Source organism: Perca flavescens, chromosome 20, assembly GCF_004354835.1.
Source record: "Perca flavescens isolate YP-PL-M2 chromosome 20, PFLA_1.0, whole genome shotgun sequence".
Taxonomy (NCBI): domain Eukaryota; kingdom Metazoa; phylum Chordata; class Actinopteri; order Perciformes; family Percidae; genus Perca; species Perca flavescens.
The window spans coordinates 28,648,096-28,663,611 of NC_041350.1; the positions used below are offsets into that span (position 1 = coordinate 28,648,096).

Below are 15,516 nucleotides of genomic sequence, written 5' to 3' on the forward strand. Positions count from 1 at the left end.
GTGACACAGCTTATGCGGGACCGTGGTTGTTAGGTTAGGTGAAGACGGGTAACTGAAAGAAGTCCAGGACATGTTGATCTGGATTGGTAGTACAGGCCTTGGAAGTAAAAGCCCACCAATAGGAAGAAACAACACCCCTGAGGGGGATGAGAACTTTCTGTTAAACCAAAGAAAGGGTCCACTCTACGGAGCTCCAGAGTGAAGTAGGATGGCCCACATTTATGTCATGTTATCCTTTTGCTTTATTCCTTGTATACAAGTTATATTATTGTTCCAGCATTAATAAACCACCTTAAAGGAGAGAAGTTGTTTGTCTTCTGTCCTAACTGACCAACTGGACCGCTTCAAAGTGATGATAAAATAAGAAGGGAAATGGCAAATGAAATGAAGCAGAAAGTACGTTTACTTACAAATTAACCCCAAAAAACAGAGAGCAGAGACCATTTGGCTGCCTTCAGTTTTCCCATTAAACCCCTGCTGTCACGAGGAAGCTCCAGTCTAAACAGACAGACACCTTCAAGGTTTCCCTACACTACACAAAGGAAATGTCATGTTCTTGGTCTGATGGATGGAAAAGGACCCGGCCTCAGTGCTAAAACTTTAACCTCGATAAATTAGAAAGTTCACATGGAATACTGTACAGTATTAACACTGAGACAACTCTGACATCTGCTCTGATATCATCAGCTGAGTGGCAGTTCACCAAACTGCAAACAAGTGAATGGATGAGTCAACCAAACAGGCAAATAAACCAAAAAAAGAAATGTTGAAGTTGACCTGAGATCTCTGAGAGTCATTAAGAGTATTTGTTGATTGATTGCTGACTTAAAAGTTATTTTGTTATTAATAATATGCAATCGTACATCTTCTTACTAAAAACAAGGGAATATAAGCAACATCTACCCACATGGTAATAAAGCAGTCCCTTTTGAAATAGATGCTTGGTTTTTAGACACAACAAGCTCCACTCAGATCATGTTTCCTCCTTCAGAGTCTCTCTGAACAGTCTTCAACAGTGGAGAAGAAACAAAGTCTTCCCACCAGTTTCCTTCTCTGAAGGAAACATCTCAACTCTTCATCGTGGGCAGCGAGACCAAACTCGTTAGAAACACATTTCTCAAGTCAACAACTAAAGAAATGATCCCTGAAAGTATAGTCTTGGTTTGTTCTGGATGTTTCTCAGGGTCTTATGTGTGGAGACGAGCACTTCTACTCCTGGTCAACTCCTGACACTCACTAAGACACTCCTCCTACTCTCAGTGACATATTCATTCTTTCGGTATTTATGGAATGGACCACCAGAGGAAAATAGGGGAGGGTCATGTGTTTTTATTCTTTGTTGATGGGAGGGTCATCCAATTTTTTTTAGTCTACAGGGGAGGGTCTCCCAACTTTTGTATTATGAGAAGAGCAAAATTTCAAAGTGGCTTGTTTGGTGCATATTTATCCATGTAGCTCCATGTAGCTCTCCCAGTCTCGGCCCATATCGCTAGCAGTTCAAAAACTATATAGTTCAAAAACATCCAAAACATCGTACAAAAACACAAATACTAGTTTACTAGATGAGTAACTTAGTATTTGAAGTAACGCAGGAAGTATGCATTTAGTTTCCATGCTTATTGTGTTTCCACAACAATGTTCTCAAAAATATCTGTGCACTCTAGCATCCTCAGTGCCTTGTGAGAGGGTCACATTACTGTCCAGTTTCTGCGCCAATGGGTTTGCCATTGTTGTACACAGTCTGCCAGTACGATGTCTTAACATCTTAACCATAGGAATGACTTTGGAGCCAGACACTCGTTGTTCTTCAGACAGTTCAACAGTGGCCAGGTGGAATGGCTTCAGAACCATCAGACACTGTTGGATGGACTCGTATTCTTCTGCTGAAAAGGGAGTGATGTCATTGGTTAGATTAGCCAAAGTTGCTCCCAAAGGCTCTCGCAGGTCATGGATCCTCTGCAGCATGGCATAGGTGCTATTCCACCTTGTATCCACTTCTTGGATTGGCTTCAGCAGAGGTCTACCCATCTGTAGCTGGATTTCGCACAGTTTTTCCTTGGCAGTTGTGCTGCATTTAAAAAGATGTACAATGCGGCGTGCACAAGACCGCATTTCTTCCAGCTCAGGGGTTAGAGCAAGGGATGGCTTCACCACAAGGTTTAAAACGTGCGAAACAGGGGACATGGCGGAGATGTAACTGATTAGCACATGCAATCATGTTTGACGCACAGTCGGTCACCAAGCTTGTTACCTTCCCTGTAATTCCCCAGTCTGTCATAAGGGCTGACTTTGCTTCAGCGATGTTAGCTGTTGTGTGCGTGTCAGGGAACTTCCTCACTTCTAAAAGCACAGTGGAAAGCTTGGCCTCTGCAGTGACATAGTGGCATGTTACTGCCAAGTAGGCATCCATGTTTATAGATGTCCACATGTCTGCAGTCAAGCTTACTGTGGATGCCTTCCGAGCTCAGCCAGCCTTCTCCTTGGTGTCTTCATATTTTTTCTGCAGCATTGCCTTCAAGGTCTTCCTCCCAGGGATAACATATGTGGGATCCAAGAGATTAACAAAGGCCTTGAACCCTGCATTCTCCACAATGCTCAATGGCTGGGCATCCACCACCACCATCTCCAGCAAGGCTTCATCCAGCTCCATTTTCCTGGACACTGTCACACAAGAAGCATCATATGAATGACAATATTAATTCAGTAATTATTCATTACTTCATTATTATGCAGCAAATGTATATGTATATAAAATATATATCTGACAGTTTCTTTTTGTGTGTTTGCATGTTTTAAATGTGAATTCGGAGCCTTATCAAATAATACATTCTGCCAGTGTTTGGGACAAACAACGTAGCCATGAAGTGAGCCAAGGAGTGAGGACTGCAGCTAGTGATATCCTTTCGCCCAGTTTGGTGCGTGTTCCTTCCTGGTGGGGTGAGACAAGATTAATAGGCTGTGTTGTATAATGATCACAATAATGAAACGAAATGAAACAAACCAAACGAAGGACCGGAATGAACATTGCCTTGAATATTGGCGCTGGGTGGAGCATTAGATGTTGCAGCTGCTGCTGCTTCGTGTTTTGCACAGAGGTGCCTCAACATTGAAGATGTATTATTGTTGTATGCCAGTTCTTGTGGGCACAGTAAACACCGAACCTTAAAATAATGCAAAGAGTGTGACTGTTTAGAGAAACACCTGGACTGGCCTGTTAGAATAGGCAATTTGATCTGAATTACTAGGTAGGCTAGTTAATGCATCTAGGCTACTTTATTTAGCAGATAATGTTGTCTGAATGACAGTGCAGGGAATAATAATAATAATAATAATAATAAATAGGCCTAATAATACAACAGTCCATAAAACGTAGCCATTTACCTTATTTGGGGATAGTAGGTCAAAATGTTCCCACACCCTTGAACGCTTCCTTACGTTTGTACTGTTGTCCATGTTGTATTTTGAATAAACGGCTCTGAAATAAGCACGTCAACTCGATGAAACACAACAAAACTTATCTGGGTGTGCGCCGCGCGTCTCTCCCGTCTCTCCTCGGAGTGAGTAGTATCGGTGCAGCGGCATTTATTCGAATCCAGCAAACCCTTCCGGAGTTTCAGTGACGTTCGAAGCTTCGGACGTCATCAGTCACGTGCTTATTTCAATTTGATACAAGCTCCAACACTGTTTCGAACCAGTGTGCTTTGCGGAAGTGACTAAAGTCTAAAGGTCCTAAAATGCTTCTGGTGGTCCCTTAAATAAATAACTAACAGTCCCTTATTTGCTTGTCAGAAGTAAGAGAACTGTTTCTTTGGCAATTTGGCATCTATTTTCTGTTACTACAGGTTTAATGTCACGTGAGACCAGACAGACGTGTAAACCCCCAAAAAATTTTATAAGGATCATTTGTCCCCTTCATTTAACTTTAATAAGTCAAAGTCTCCACGGCACTCATTCACCATCAGGAGGAAAAGCGTCTTTGTTAAACTCAGGACTTCACCAGGTGACATCTGTATGAAAGAGCAGTAGTCAAGACAAACTTAACTGAGTCCAAGTCAAGACCGAGTCCAGAGCAAATCGTATCCTGTTCAAGACCTTAATAGACAATAGTGTCTTTCTTTCCAATACTAATAGAGTGATTAAGAAGTGAGGACTGATCTCTAAACAAGAATGATCTTCTAACATCAAACTAATCAATGCATAGTGTTACAACAGGTCTTTGGAGAAGCTAGTTGATAGGGTAAATGCTGACATGAGGGGGCGTGTTTGTGTGATGCTGATAACCCAGATTGGCAGAGATCAGAAGGGATTATTTGAAGAGATTGCTTCCAATCATTGGCTAGCTGTTAACCAATCAGATTCAAACAGCTTAGCTTGTTAAATATTAATGAGAACTGGCAGTCTTCCTGTAGGTTTTCTATACCATGCCAGGATGGCTTGAAACAAGGTAACCAAGGCATTTTTTCCACAAAAAATGTCACAATCCATGGTGGAACTTCAGACATTACCACAAAGTAATGAAATGCGTGTGGCACCTTTAATGGCAGGAAACTTTTAGTATTGTATGTGACGTTTTCTTTTGCGGGGTACAAATGTTCCACCAAAACAAGTCCCTTCCTGAGAAGATTTTGCAGATTTTGGAGTTTAGCGCCGCCCAAGATGATTGTGATTGGTTTAAAGAAATGCAACAACAACCTTGAGTGTTTTTTTTTCTCCTATCCCAGAATCCATCTGTGGTCTAGGCACGCCTTACTCCACAGTGCCATGGAGATAGGTCTGGCAATGCAAGATCAGTTTCTGGTAAAAGCCTCAATGCTCTGAGAAACGTGAACACTAGAGATGTTATTAGCAAACAGAACTGTACTGTAACTGTCAGACTCAAACTTTCATCAGCACCAACAACAACTGGAACAGTAACCACATCAACACGTGAAATATTACAGAAATACCAGGAAAAGTTCCTGCTGTTAACCAGAAGTTAAGCACTAAGTTGTTTTGAACCATAATATGCTGCACATTTAATGTTTTGTTATTGAAAGGTCATTGCAAAGTTAGACATCAGAAATTCTGTGATTGAGAAACAAATCTTGTAACTACAGTTTCACAACAAGCTCCACTCAAATCACATTTCCTCCCTCAGAGTCTCTCTGAACAGTCTTCAACAGTGGAGAAGAAACAAAGTCTTCCCACCAGTTTCCTGCTCTGAAGGAAACATCTCAACTCTTCATCGTGGGCAGCGAGACCAAACTCTTTAGAAACACATTTCTCAAGTCAACAACTAAAGAAATGATCCCTGAAAGTATAGTCTTGGTTTGTTCTGGATGTTTCTCAGGGTCTTATGTGTGGAGACGAGCACTTCTACTCCTGGTCAACTCCTGACACTCACTAAGACACTCCTACTCTCAGTAACAGATTAATTTATTTCCTTGTCAGAACATATTCCAAGTAAAAGAACTGTTTCTCTGGCATTTGGCATCTATTTTCTGTTAGCATTCCAGCATTAATAAACCACCTTAAAGGAGAGAAGTTATTTGTCTTCTGTCCTAACTGACCAACTGGACAATTAATCAGCCATAATGTGAGGACCTTAGTTTAAAGTCTTGCTCTTTAAACAATACACACAGTCCACTTGGACCACATCTTCCAACAGTGGAGTTGTTGTAGTGGTTAAGGTTAGGATAGCTTATTGGTAATGGGATAGGACCTGAACAAATCAGGTTACGTTCTAAAAACACAACTGTTGCTCCAAAATAGTATCTCTGAAATTGAGTGTGATGTTGGACACTGCTGAGTGTGACTGTCTCACACTGGAATGCACACCATTGTAAAAGTAGCTACTCACAGCTGCAAAACTATCAAAACAATGTAGTGGTGTGAAGGCTGCAGCGAAAACTCAGAAACAAAAAAGTAAATGTGTAGAAAGTCATGAATCAGAATAAAAAAATACTATTTAACCTCTGGCTATCAGTCAGACCTTTATCCATTGGTGCTGATGAAAGTTTGAGCCTAACAGTTACAGCAGACTTCTGTTTGCTAATAACCAGGGGCACAGCACCAGACCCTGGGCAGGGCTCCAGACTGCGACCAAATGGTCTCATTTTGCGACAAAATTTTAGAGTGTGCGACTAAATTTTACATTCAGTCGCACATGCGCAACCAGTAAATTTGCCCCCTTTTTTACACTTAAACGTGGAAATTTCAGTACCTGAGAGCGTGTAAGCACAAAGCTTATCTGTCCTCTCTGCATAGCGACAGAGCGGAGCTCCGGCGCGCACACACACGCGCAGAGGTGCGGACGGAGCAGACTCGTCGGCTCTGCAGTTTTGTTGAAGTTACAGTTAGTCACGGAAATGCCAATAAAGTGGTCGCAAGTGTGGTTACATTTTTTGCGATATTATATTAATATCGAGGCGAAAGCGGTCGCGGGGCTTTTGACGTTACACTGAGTCAAGCAGGCACAACGTTGGTTTATCTGCCCTGGGGACTGACTGACAGGCTGAAGGCAGCTTGATTTCTACAGCACCTTTCAGCAACAAGGCAATTCAAAGTGCTTTACATGAAACATTAAAGAGCAATTAAAAACAGTCATGATAAAAATAAAACAGGCTAAAAAAGAATAATATAAATACAAGAATAAAAGTTACAGTGAGTAACAAAATAATTATTCAATTCAAGGTTGTTTGGGAAGAGAGGGGGAGGGGTTTATTTTTAGTTTAGTTTAGTAGCCTAAACAATGCATGTTTAATTTTAAGTTGAATTCATTGTAATTGTAGACTGGAGACTAGAGCTGGTATATTTTTTAAATATCTGTACTGTCATGACAGCGATGGTGCTGTCGGTTTACCTTCTATGTTGCATCTTCAAAAGTGCAAAATAAAATGTGAAACTAAATTTGAAACATCACCTTGTAATTTCTGCATCGATTATCAAAGTGTTTATTAGTAATACAGTGGAAATTAGTATAAATGTGAATATTTGGTTAGCATGTTGTTTTACGGTGTGTGCCCCTAAATTTTGTAGATGCGCCCCTAAAGTTTTCAGTTGGGGGCTACTGTGCTCCTAGTGAAAAAAGTTAGTCTGGAGCCCTGATGGGCCCCCATGTTCCTCAACAACCCCCCCCGCCAAAATAAAAATATAAATAATAATCGGGCCTCTGTACACATGAATCTGTAGGCTTAGATGTTTATAGAGTAATAACTAGCAACTGTAATGCTTAGAGTAGCCTGATGACACACATTTCAAACCTCCTTTCTCAACATTCTCTAGCCTACTTTACTGTGGTTACTACTACATTTTGTTGGTTTTCTCTGTACCTTTACTTGCCAGCCTGCGTACTATGGTGTCTCTCTGATCATCTGTGAATTTATCTGGCCATAGTCCTGGATCCTCTGGCAAAAACTGGTCTACACTGCTCTGCCTACTTTCCAGTTCCTCATCTCTCATTTCCACACTGTGCTCAGAGCTCCCTGCTGTCTTCACTCCCATCATCCTCAATCAGATGTTCTCTATCATCTTTCTCTATGAAGGATACATTTGATATTAACCTCTTATCCTAATTGTAACCTAATATAATAAAACACACTAAGATGTTAATGTTACTTAACACTTTTCAGTCAAAATGGCTAAACATGGTTTGCTTTAATTTTGATATAAGCTTCCCTTGTCTCAAATCCAAAGAGGATGATGAGGGGTCTGTTGCTACTCCACTCCCTGGTGTGACACTTTCTGAAGCTGAGGGCCATGTGTTTCACAACGTTTCTACTAAATCTGACGTAACTATAATGTTGACATGATATGTATCTACCGATGAGCTACCAAGCCTGACACTGATTAGCCTATTATTGCTAATTATAGACATTATAGCCTATTCATTTAAAATGAAACATGTTTTAAATTAGGCTATTACAATGGTGTGTTGTATGCAAACAGCATTGTTAGTGTAGTTTATTTATTTAGCCTTTACCTCAGATTACATGTATAACCAAATTATCATTTGAAAGTGTATGTTCTGATCTTTATATGGGCTTTAATAAGTCAATTATTGTTGTCTCAGTCCGTTTTTAGCACTAACGGTCGCGGAGATATTCAAGCAGTTTAGCACCATGGATTTCGTTTTTTTTGTTTGTGCTCACCTCTCTAAAAAAGTCAGTTACCAATTGTTTCCCCTCATTTTGTTTTCTCTCCTTCTCCTGTCTTTCCTTTCTTTTTGGTAGCCTGATTTGGAGTTTGCGCTCCACCAGACGCTCAACTGAACTAGCGATAGCTAACATAAACAAAATGCGTGCAGATGGACTAAACCATTTGGCGCATTAGCAGGGGGTGAGTGAGACCTTAGATAGTCTTTTTTGTATACAAAATGTAGTCAGTCAATCAACTAAGTTATTCAGCCAATACACTAACTTTTATTTAAATTTTAACTTGAAATAGGAAATTAAAATATCCAGGTAAAATAAAATATATTCCAGACTTTTCATGGGCCCTCTCTCCCCTTGGGCCCTGGTAATCAGTATTGGTTTAACCCCCAGTCTGGCGCCCCTTCTAATAACATCTCTAGTGTTCACATTTCTCAGAGCATTGAGGCTTTTAACAAAAATGTGAAGCTGCTGTAAACAAGACAGGAAGTGAAAATCAAACCCATCAGTTGACTCTGGTGATGTTGTGTGAGGGGAACACGTGTCAAAATCCCCTACAGTCCAAATTAATCTATTCAGGCTATGTTCAAACTGCAGGTAAAAGTGGCCCAATCAGATTTTTTTTTTTTTGGGGTCAAGTGACCAGGTCAGACTTCTTCAGAAGTAGTGTGAACACTCAAATCTGGCCCAGATCTGACATTTTCAAATCAGATTTAGACCAACGTCAACAGCCAAAAAAAGAAAATTGGATCTGAGCAAAAAATCCAAACTAAGCATTAAGACTTGCGGTGTGAACGTGGCCTAAGAACCTAAATACAATCTACTTGTTGTTCTTCTGTGAAAAGAGAAACGAAGTGAGAAGTGAGAAACATTTAAAATCAAAACACAAGCCTGGAAGCTGCCATCACTTTCTAAATGAATGTCAATAAATTGAACTTTTCTTCTAATTAACTACACGTTAATCATAAACTGTGGTTCAGTTGTGGACTTTATCCTTCTTATTGCCTATTTAAAGAGCATCATGCTGCAACAATTTGAAGAAACATGTAGAATTGTAGATCATTTATATTTACAATTTGTGTTGCCAGAAAACTAAAGTGCAAGAACTACATGAGTTCAAACTTAATTTCCACAGCTAGACTGCAGGCTCCACTCAGATCATATTTCCTCCTTCAGAGTCTCTCTGACCAGTCTTCAACAGTGGAGAAGAACCAAAGTCTTCCCACCAGTTTCCTGCTCTGAAGAAAACATCTCAACTCTTCATCGTGGGCAGCGAGACCAAACTCTTTAGAAACACATTTCTCAAGTAAACAACTAAAGAAATGATCCCTGAAAGTATAGTCTTGGTTTGTTCTGGATGTTTCTCAGGGTCTTATGTGTGGAGACGAGCACTTCTACTCCTGGTCAACTCCTGACACTCACTAAGACACTCCTCCTACACTCACAGCGTCATCAGAGACAGACAGGCTGACAGCAGCATTAACACTACGGGCTCTATTTTAACGATCTGAAACGCTCTTCATCAGGTTTTTCCTGGTCTGTGGCGGAATTGTTTTCTGAAACTGCAAAATAGCACGAGGGAACGTTTGCGCCTGAACACGCCTCCTCTTTTCGCTGAACCGCCCCCGGGAGCTCAAATACATTCCCTAATTCATCGACGTGCGTCTGTGGAGGGAAAAGTCCGCTGTAGGTCAGGTGCAAAATAGGAATGATACATGCATCGGTGTACAGAGGCAATTGCTCTGAGTGCAAGATAGGACCCTATGGCTGCATCTCATAACCCGTTTGTGATTAGAGTGCGGATCGGGCCACATTTTTCTGTCCAAGCCCGGTCCGCGTCCGACAGAGCAGTAACCGAACCCAACCCGAGCCCGACATTAAGATATTTATGTCCGAGCCCGACACAGTTAAAATCACATTTTTTTCTCATACAAATGACACATGTACGTTTGTTTGTGTTGAAAGCCCGCTTTTATTAAGCAACCGTAGAAACGCATTCGGAAATGTCAACAGATGAGCGCATCAGTGCACAGGCGCGTAACACAGGCGCGCACCTACATAATAAGCTGTTTTAAATTTAAAATGTTCAATGCCTTATCGTGCTAATGTGACCAAGCCCGGCCCGAACCCGAACATCATTTCAAAATATCTGTCTGAACCCAGCCCGGCTCGGTTATCCATCCATCGGGTATCCATCCTCTATATCTGATAGCTCCTCAACTCCTCGGTCCTCGCCTGAACCGGACGTTGTTATGGCCCTCCTCAGTGAAGGCCGTCTCAAAGCTCTTATTTCTGCCCCGAGGACTCTAACTCTGCTCAAACAGCTGACAAATTCATGTGAAGCATCAGAGGAAAGGACGTCTCATCCCTCTAAAAAACATTTTGCTCGTTTCCTCTCTCCTCCTGTGCCTCCTCGGTGAGAGGGACTAAGATGCGAGGAAGGGAGGCAAGTGGAGGAGTCGAGGAGGCAATTTAAGGGTTATGAGATTCACTGTGTCTTACTAGCACAAGTTGAAAATCTGCAGGAAAAAAAAAGAAAATGAATGTGCATTGCCTGTTATGCGAGTATTATGGATTTTGCACCTTGAGATAAACAGTCAGTGGTATTAATTCTCTACACTTAAAATGGTGGAAAACACCGTGACATTTCTGTTTTTTTTCATGTGTTAATGAAGGTTACAGCCTCCTCATCGCTCCACACAGATTGAATGTTTTCAGTCGTGTCAGTCTCATGCTTCATGTACCGTAAAGCTGAACTTCCCCGCCGTGATAATGAAAACAAAAACATTTCCTATAAATGCTCTGTTTCCCTAAAGACCATATTACACGTTTCCACTCGTTCTACCTGTGGTCGTTGTGGTGTCGGCTGGTACTGAGGTAGTCTGAGTAGCATCATTTTGGATACTTTCACTTTTCATTTGGCTTATGGCACACACACACACAAATTATGTTAAAAAAAAATGAATAAAAAACACTTTTCAGTGACAGAAAACATCAAAACACTTCTTGTTTTTGTCAGCTTAAAAAACACACACACACAATCTGCAGCAGCAGGGACAGGTAACACATACAAAGAGTCCCTTATACAAAACATCGTCACCTGACTGAGCAGAAGACGTTTCAGCTGTTTGATAACGATAACCAGAAGCAGAGAGCCGAGATAACACTGTAATGACGGAGGATCTGTGGCGTAAAAAAAAAAAAAAAAAGATAAACTATACAAGCGCTCATGTTGCCTTTATATGAACTCAACTAATACTTATAGTGCATGTGTGTGAATGAGATATTTTTAAAAAGGGTAAAACACAAAACTTGAAAAAATGTCAAGGGTCTACAGTAATTGCTTTCTGAAGACCCTAAATACAAAATGTAATGTAAATGTCAAATAATGAAGAGACATATTACAAGGTACTGTACAAGGTTCAATTCTTTATCGTTTTACAGCAGGGTTTTATAGTAAAATGTTAGCTGTAGCCCCTTCATGCTACACACACATAGAACATATAAACACATGTTTAAATTAGAATAGAATAACACTATATGTACACTCACTCAATCCTTATACATGCATATATACCTTGAGACTTTGGTTTGATGAGAATGAGGGTAGTGTAGAATGGTAATATGCAAAACCAGCATGACATATCATTTATTATTCAATTACATTTTATTTAAATCATACATTTTATTTAAGTCTCAATGATCTGCATTTATATAGCGCATTTCTTCCTAACCCTTTCTGTGTAACCACACATGCATGCACGCACACACACACACACACACACACACACACACACACACACACACACACACACACACACACACACACACACACACTGTCTGTTGGTGTTGTCAAGCTATACAGAATGTGGGCCACAGTGACTTTGTTTACAAGAAATAGTCGGAAATGTAATTTATAAAAAATGGGCTGCCAACAAGTCACATGTAGATTGTTTTTTATCTACATGATATTTCATTTCTTTTAGCATTGAAAGTTTAGTTTAGTTTAGTATTCAGTACAACTAAGATAGGGATCCAGATTCAGTCTGTAAAGGTTTAAGTTAAGTTTGACATATTGATGATCAACAGCCAGTTGCTATCACAATGAGGTTGCTTTGTACGTAAAGAGACGTAGCCTGAAACAAAGGTTCTGGGTGGAGGGAGAAACTTTAGTCCATCCCAAAACAGTTCCACTTCATAAATCCCCCAAAAGACAAAAACTGTCATTAAACATTTATTTATTTATTTAATGTTTATTTGTATAGGTACAAGTATGTAGCATAGACCTTTGCCACACACCACAGCATTTGTAGCCTAAGCTAACTTGTAATGCCCATCCCTAGAGGACAACATGAAAGTTGGGATCAAAGTGTATGAAAATAATCTCAACTTCTCCTGAGCTTTCAAATGCATCAACCTGAGCTCTCAGAAAACAAACCCAATATGTTAGGTTGTGTTAATAAGTGAGCTTTAGAGGTGTTGGTGGCTGCATTTTTGAACTTTTCGCACATGTGCCAGTTTCCCTCTACTTCCAGACTTTATGCTAAGCTAAGCTAACCACATCCTCACTCCAGCTCTGTACTTGAACCGTAAAGGCTCGGACACACCAACCCAAGGCAGTCGGACTGATCATTTGGCTCCCGTCTCTCAAAAAAGTGCCTCGGAACGCACCGGAGCGACGCCGTCTTGAGCGTACGTTCTGCGCGTGTGCGAGACGTAATACTTCTCCATAACAGCAGGTGGCGCTAATCTGTATTGTCGAACAAAAAATGAAAACCGGAAATGACGGAACATCTCTCTAGACCTGGTAAACACAGAGCACGCTGTCGTCAGTCGTTGTTTTCATCAGAGAGCGTTGCTAGTCGTCAAGAAGGATCGTTGTCGTCATTACTCGCTGAACGGGAGAAAATACGATGGCTAGTAATAAGAAGATACTGGCGTTGTCAGCTTTTCTCGTGCACTGATTCGCTAGTCAAGAGCTAGCACTCCACCAATCAGATTGGTCGTTGAGTCCGATTGACCACTGGCATATAAAAGGGTTATCCTCTCATCTTATTCTAGGACATAAAACTATTACTTTAAGTCACATATTTTGACACACGTCTATCAGATCAGATCACAATGTGGTGCAGCACAATCCTATTGCACCTGTTTGAGTGAGTAACGATAGCTTTACCTTTAACTAAGACCCTGTTTACACGTACGTGGTTATTTTTACAAACGTTTGTGGCCCTCCTTTTACACGCAAACGGAGAATTCACCTTTGAAACCGAGTCTTTCTAAAAACTCCGGCCAGAGTGGAGATTTTTGAAATCTTCATTTGCACGGTTGCATGTAAACTGAGACAAACGGAGGTTTAGGCAGCCGAGAGAGAGAAAGAGGAAGTGGTTGGTTGCTGTTGTTGCTATTTTGATTGGCTAAGGTGGGCTTGAGCTTCTCGTTACACGCCACCTACAGGTTTGGCATGCTCTTGACTGCATTGACGGCATATATATACACGGGTACATGTAAATGAACACTTTTCTGAGAACTGACAGCTGTGCACAATGTTATTTTTTAAAACAGAGAGGTTGAAATGTCCGTTTATGAAAATAGCCGGCCACTTGTAGACGTAGCATCAGCTGTGTGTGAAGTGTTAGAAACCATGCTGCTTATTTATAAATCAGCGAGGTGTGTGCTGCCTACTAAAAATAATTAAATATAAAAGTTCTCTCTGGCCAGAGCAGATGCAACTAATTCAAACCTAAACTCGCTTTGGAATTCGCTCTTTTATAAGGAAGTGAAAACTTTACCTAATATTTAGTTTTATTGCTTGAGGTCATTTGTGATAAGCACTATATTGTGAAATGCTGTGAATATTTTTATAGTAGTTTTTATAGGTTTTTTTGTGTATTTTGTCTGGATTTTGTGTGATTGGAAGATGAATAGAGGCAGTTATAAATGGATTTAACGAGGATGATAAATGTTTTTTATGGTTTGATATAAAACTCTGATGCTGAAGTTGATTTGAAATGCAGAACTAGGAGCATTCTGCCCTGATAAATGATGTTCCTGTTTTTATGAATCAACATTTTGCCTCTATGATAACACCTAACCCACAGTGTGAGGGGCATTTTAAACTGTACACATGTCATTTTGAAACCACTCATGTGTTCATCGTTACCTCAAACGTGTGAACGCTCAGAGGAAACGCGCATAGGCGCAGAAATGGAAAGAGCGCACTTTCTCAATGCATGACTTAACCAACATCCTGACATCAAATGTGTCTTGCACCTTGTTCTCGGTTCAGTGTTGAATCGATCTGCTGCTGAGACAGAGGAACTCCACACACCTGTGAGTTAGGGCTGCCATTTAGGAAGGATGTGTTCGACGTTCTGCTGCTGTTGGCCCTGCAGACGCTGCAGATTAGAAGGTAAGAAAAGTTGCTTACAACACAGCATCGTCCAGATGTAACGTTAGCAACAGGGTTTATGCGTGTCAAATGTTAGTATTATCCACAACGCTGATGAGACCTGCTGTGGTTTTGATGTGGCGTTGGAACATTTACCATATAACTATTAAGAAGTGAAACCTGGATTATCTGGATGAATCCGCAGCAGCAGGGACAGGGAACACATTCGGAGAGTCCCTTAGACAAAACAACGTCACCTGACTGAGGAGAAGAAGTCAACTGTTATCTTTGACAGAAAACATCAAAACACTTTTTGTCAGCTTAAAAAAAACCTGACAAATAATTCTGATCGTTTTCTGATAAATGTGCCAGATGAATGCAGCATACGTGCTAATTAGCAAGTGTTTGCATGCTGACATGCAAAACCAACATGGGAAACATCAACATCAACATGCTGGCATTATCACTGTAAGCATGGTAGCATGCTAATGTGGGCATTTAGCTCAAGTACAGCCTCACTGAGCCTCAGTAAAAGAAGGTCTACAGCTCCATGACTTCTGGCCATCTGCTGATGAAGATCATGTGAAACAACCAAAAGCTCCAGAACAGATACTACATTTCTAATGCTGTAGGCCCTTCATGCTACACACACATAGAACATATAAACACGTTTAAATTAGAATAGAATAAAATTATATGTACACTTACTCAATGCTTATATGTACATACTCTATATACCTAGAGACTTTGGTTTGAAGTGTAGGGTAGTGTTGAATGAGGGTAGTGTAGAAGTGTGATGTGCAAAACCAGCATGACTAGCGTATTTCTCCCTTATCAGACAATTTGCGTCTTGTCACCCATTTGCACACACATTCATAACTCGGGAGCAACTTGGGGTTCGGTGTCTTGCCTTAGGACACTTTGACACGTAGACAGAGGATCAAACCATAAACCTTGTGGTCAAAGGACTTCCTGCTCTACCTCTGAGCCACAGCC

At 40.7% G+C, this 15,516-nt stretch overlaps 3 pseudogenes; all 3 read right to left on the reverse strand.

Annotated features, from left to right (window-relative positions):
* Positions 1 to 963: 963 nt before the first annotated feature.
* LOC114547528 (uncharacterized) lies at positions 964 to 1,160 on the reverse strand (annotated as a pseudogene).
* Positions 1,161 to 5,109: 3,949 nt separating this feature from the next.
* Positions 5,110 to 5,306, reverse strand: LOC114547525 (uncharacterized; annotated as a pseudogene).
* A 3,971-nt stretch (positions 5,307 to 9,277) lies between these two features.
* On the reverse strand, positions 9,278 to 9,474 carry LOC114547531 (uncharacterized; annotated as a pseudogene).
* Positions 9,475 to 15,516: the final 6,042 nt, after the last annotated feature.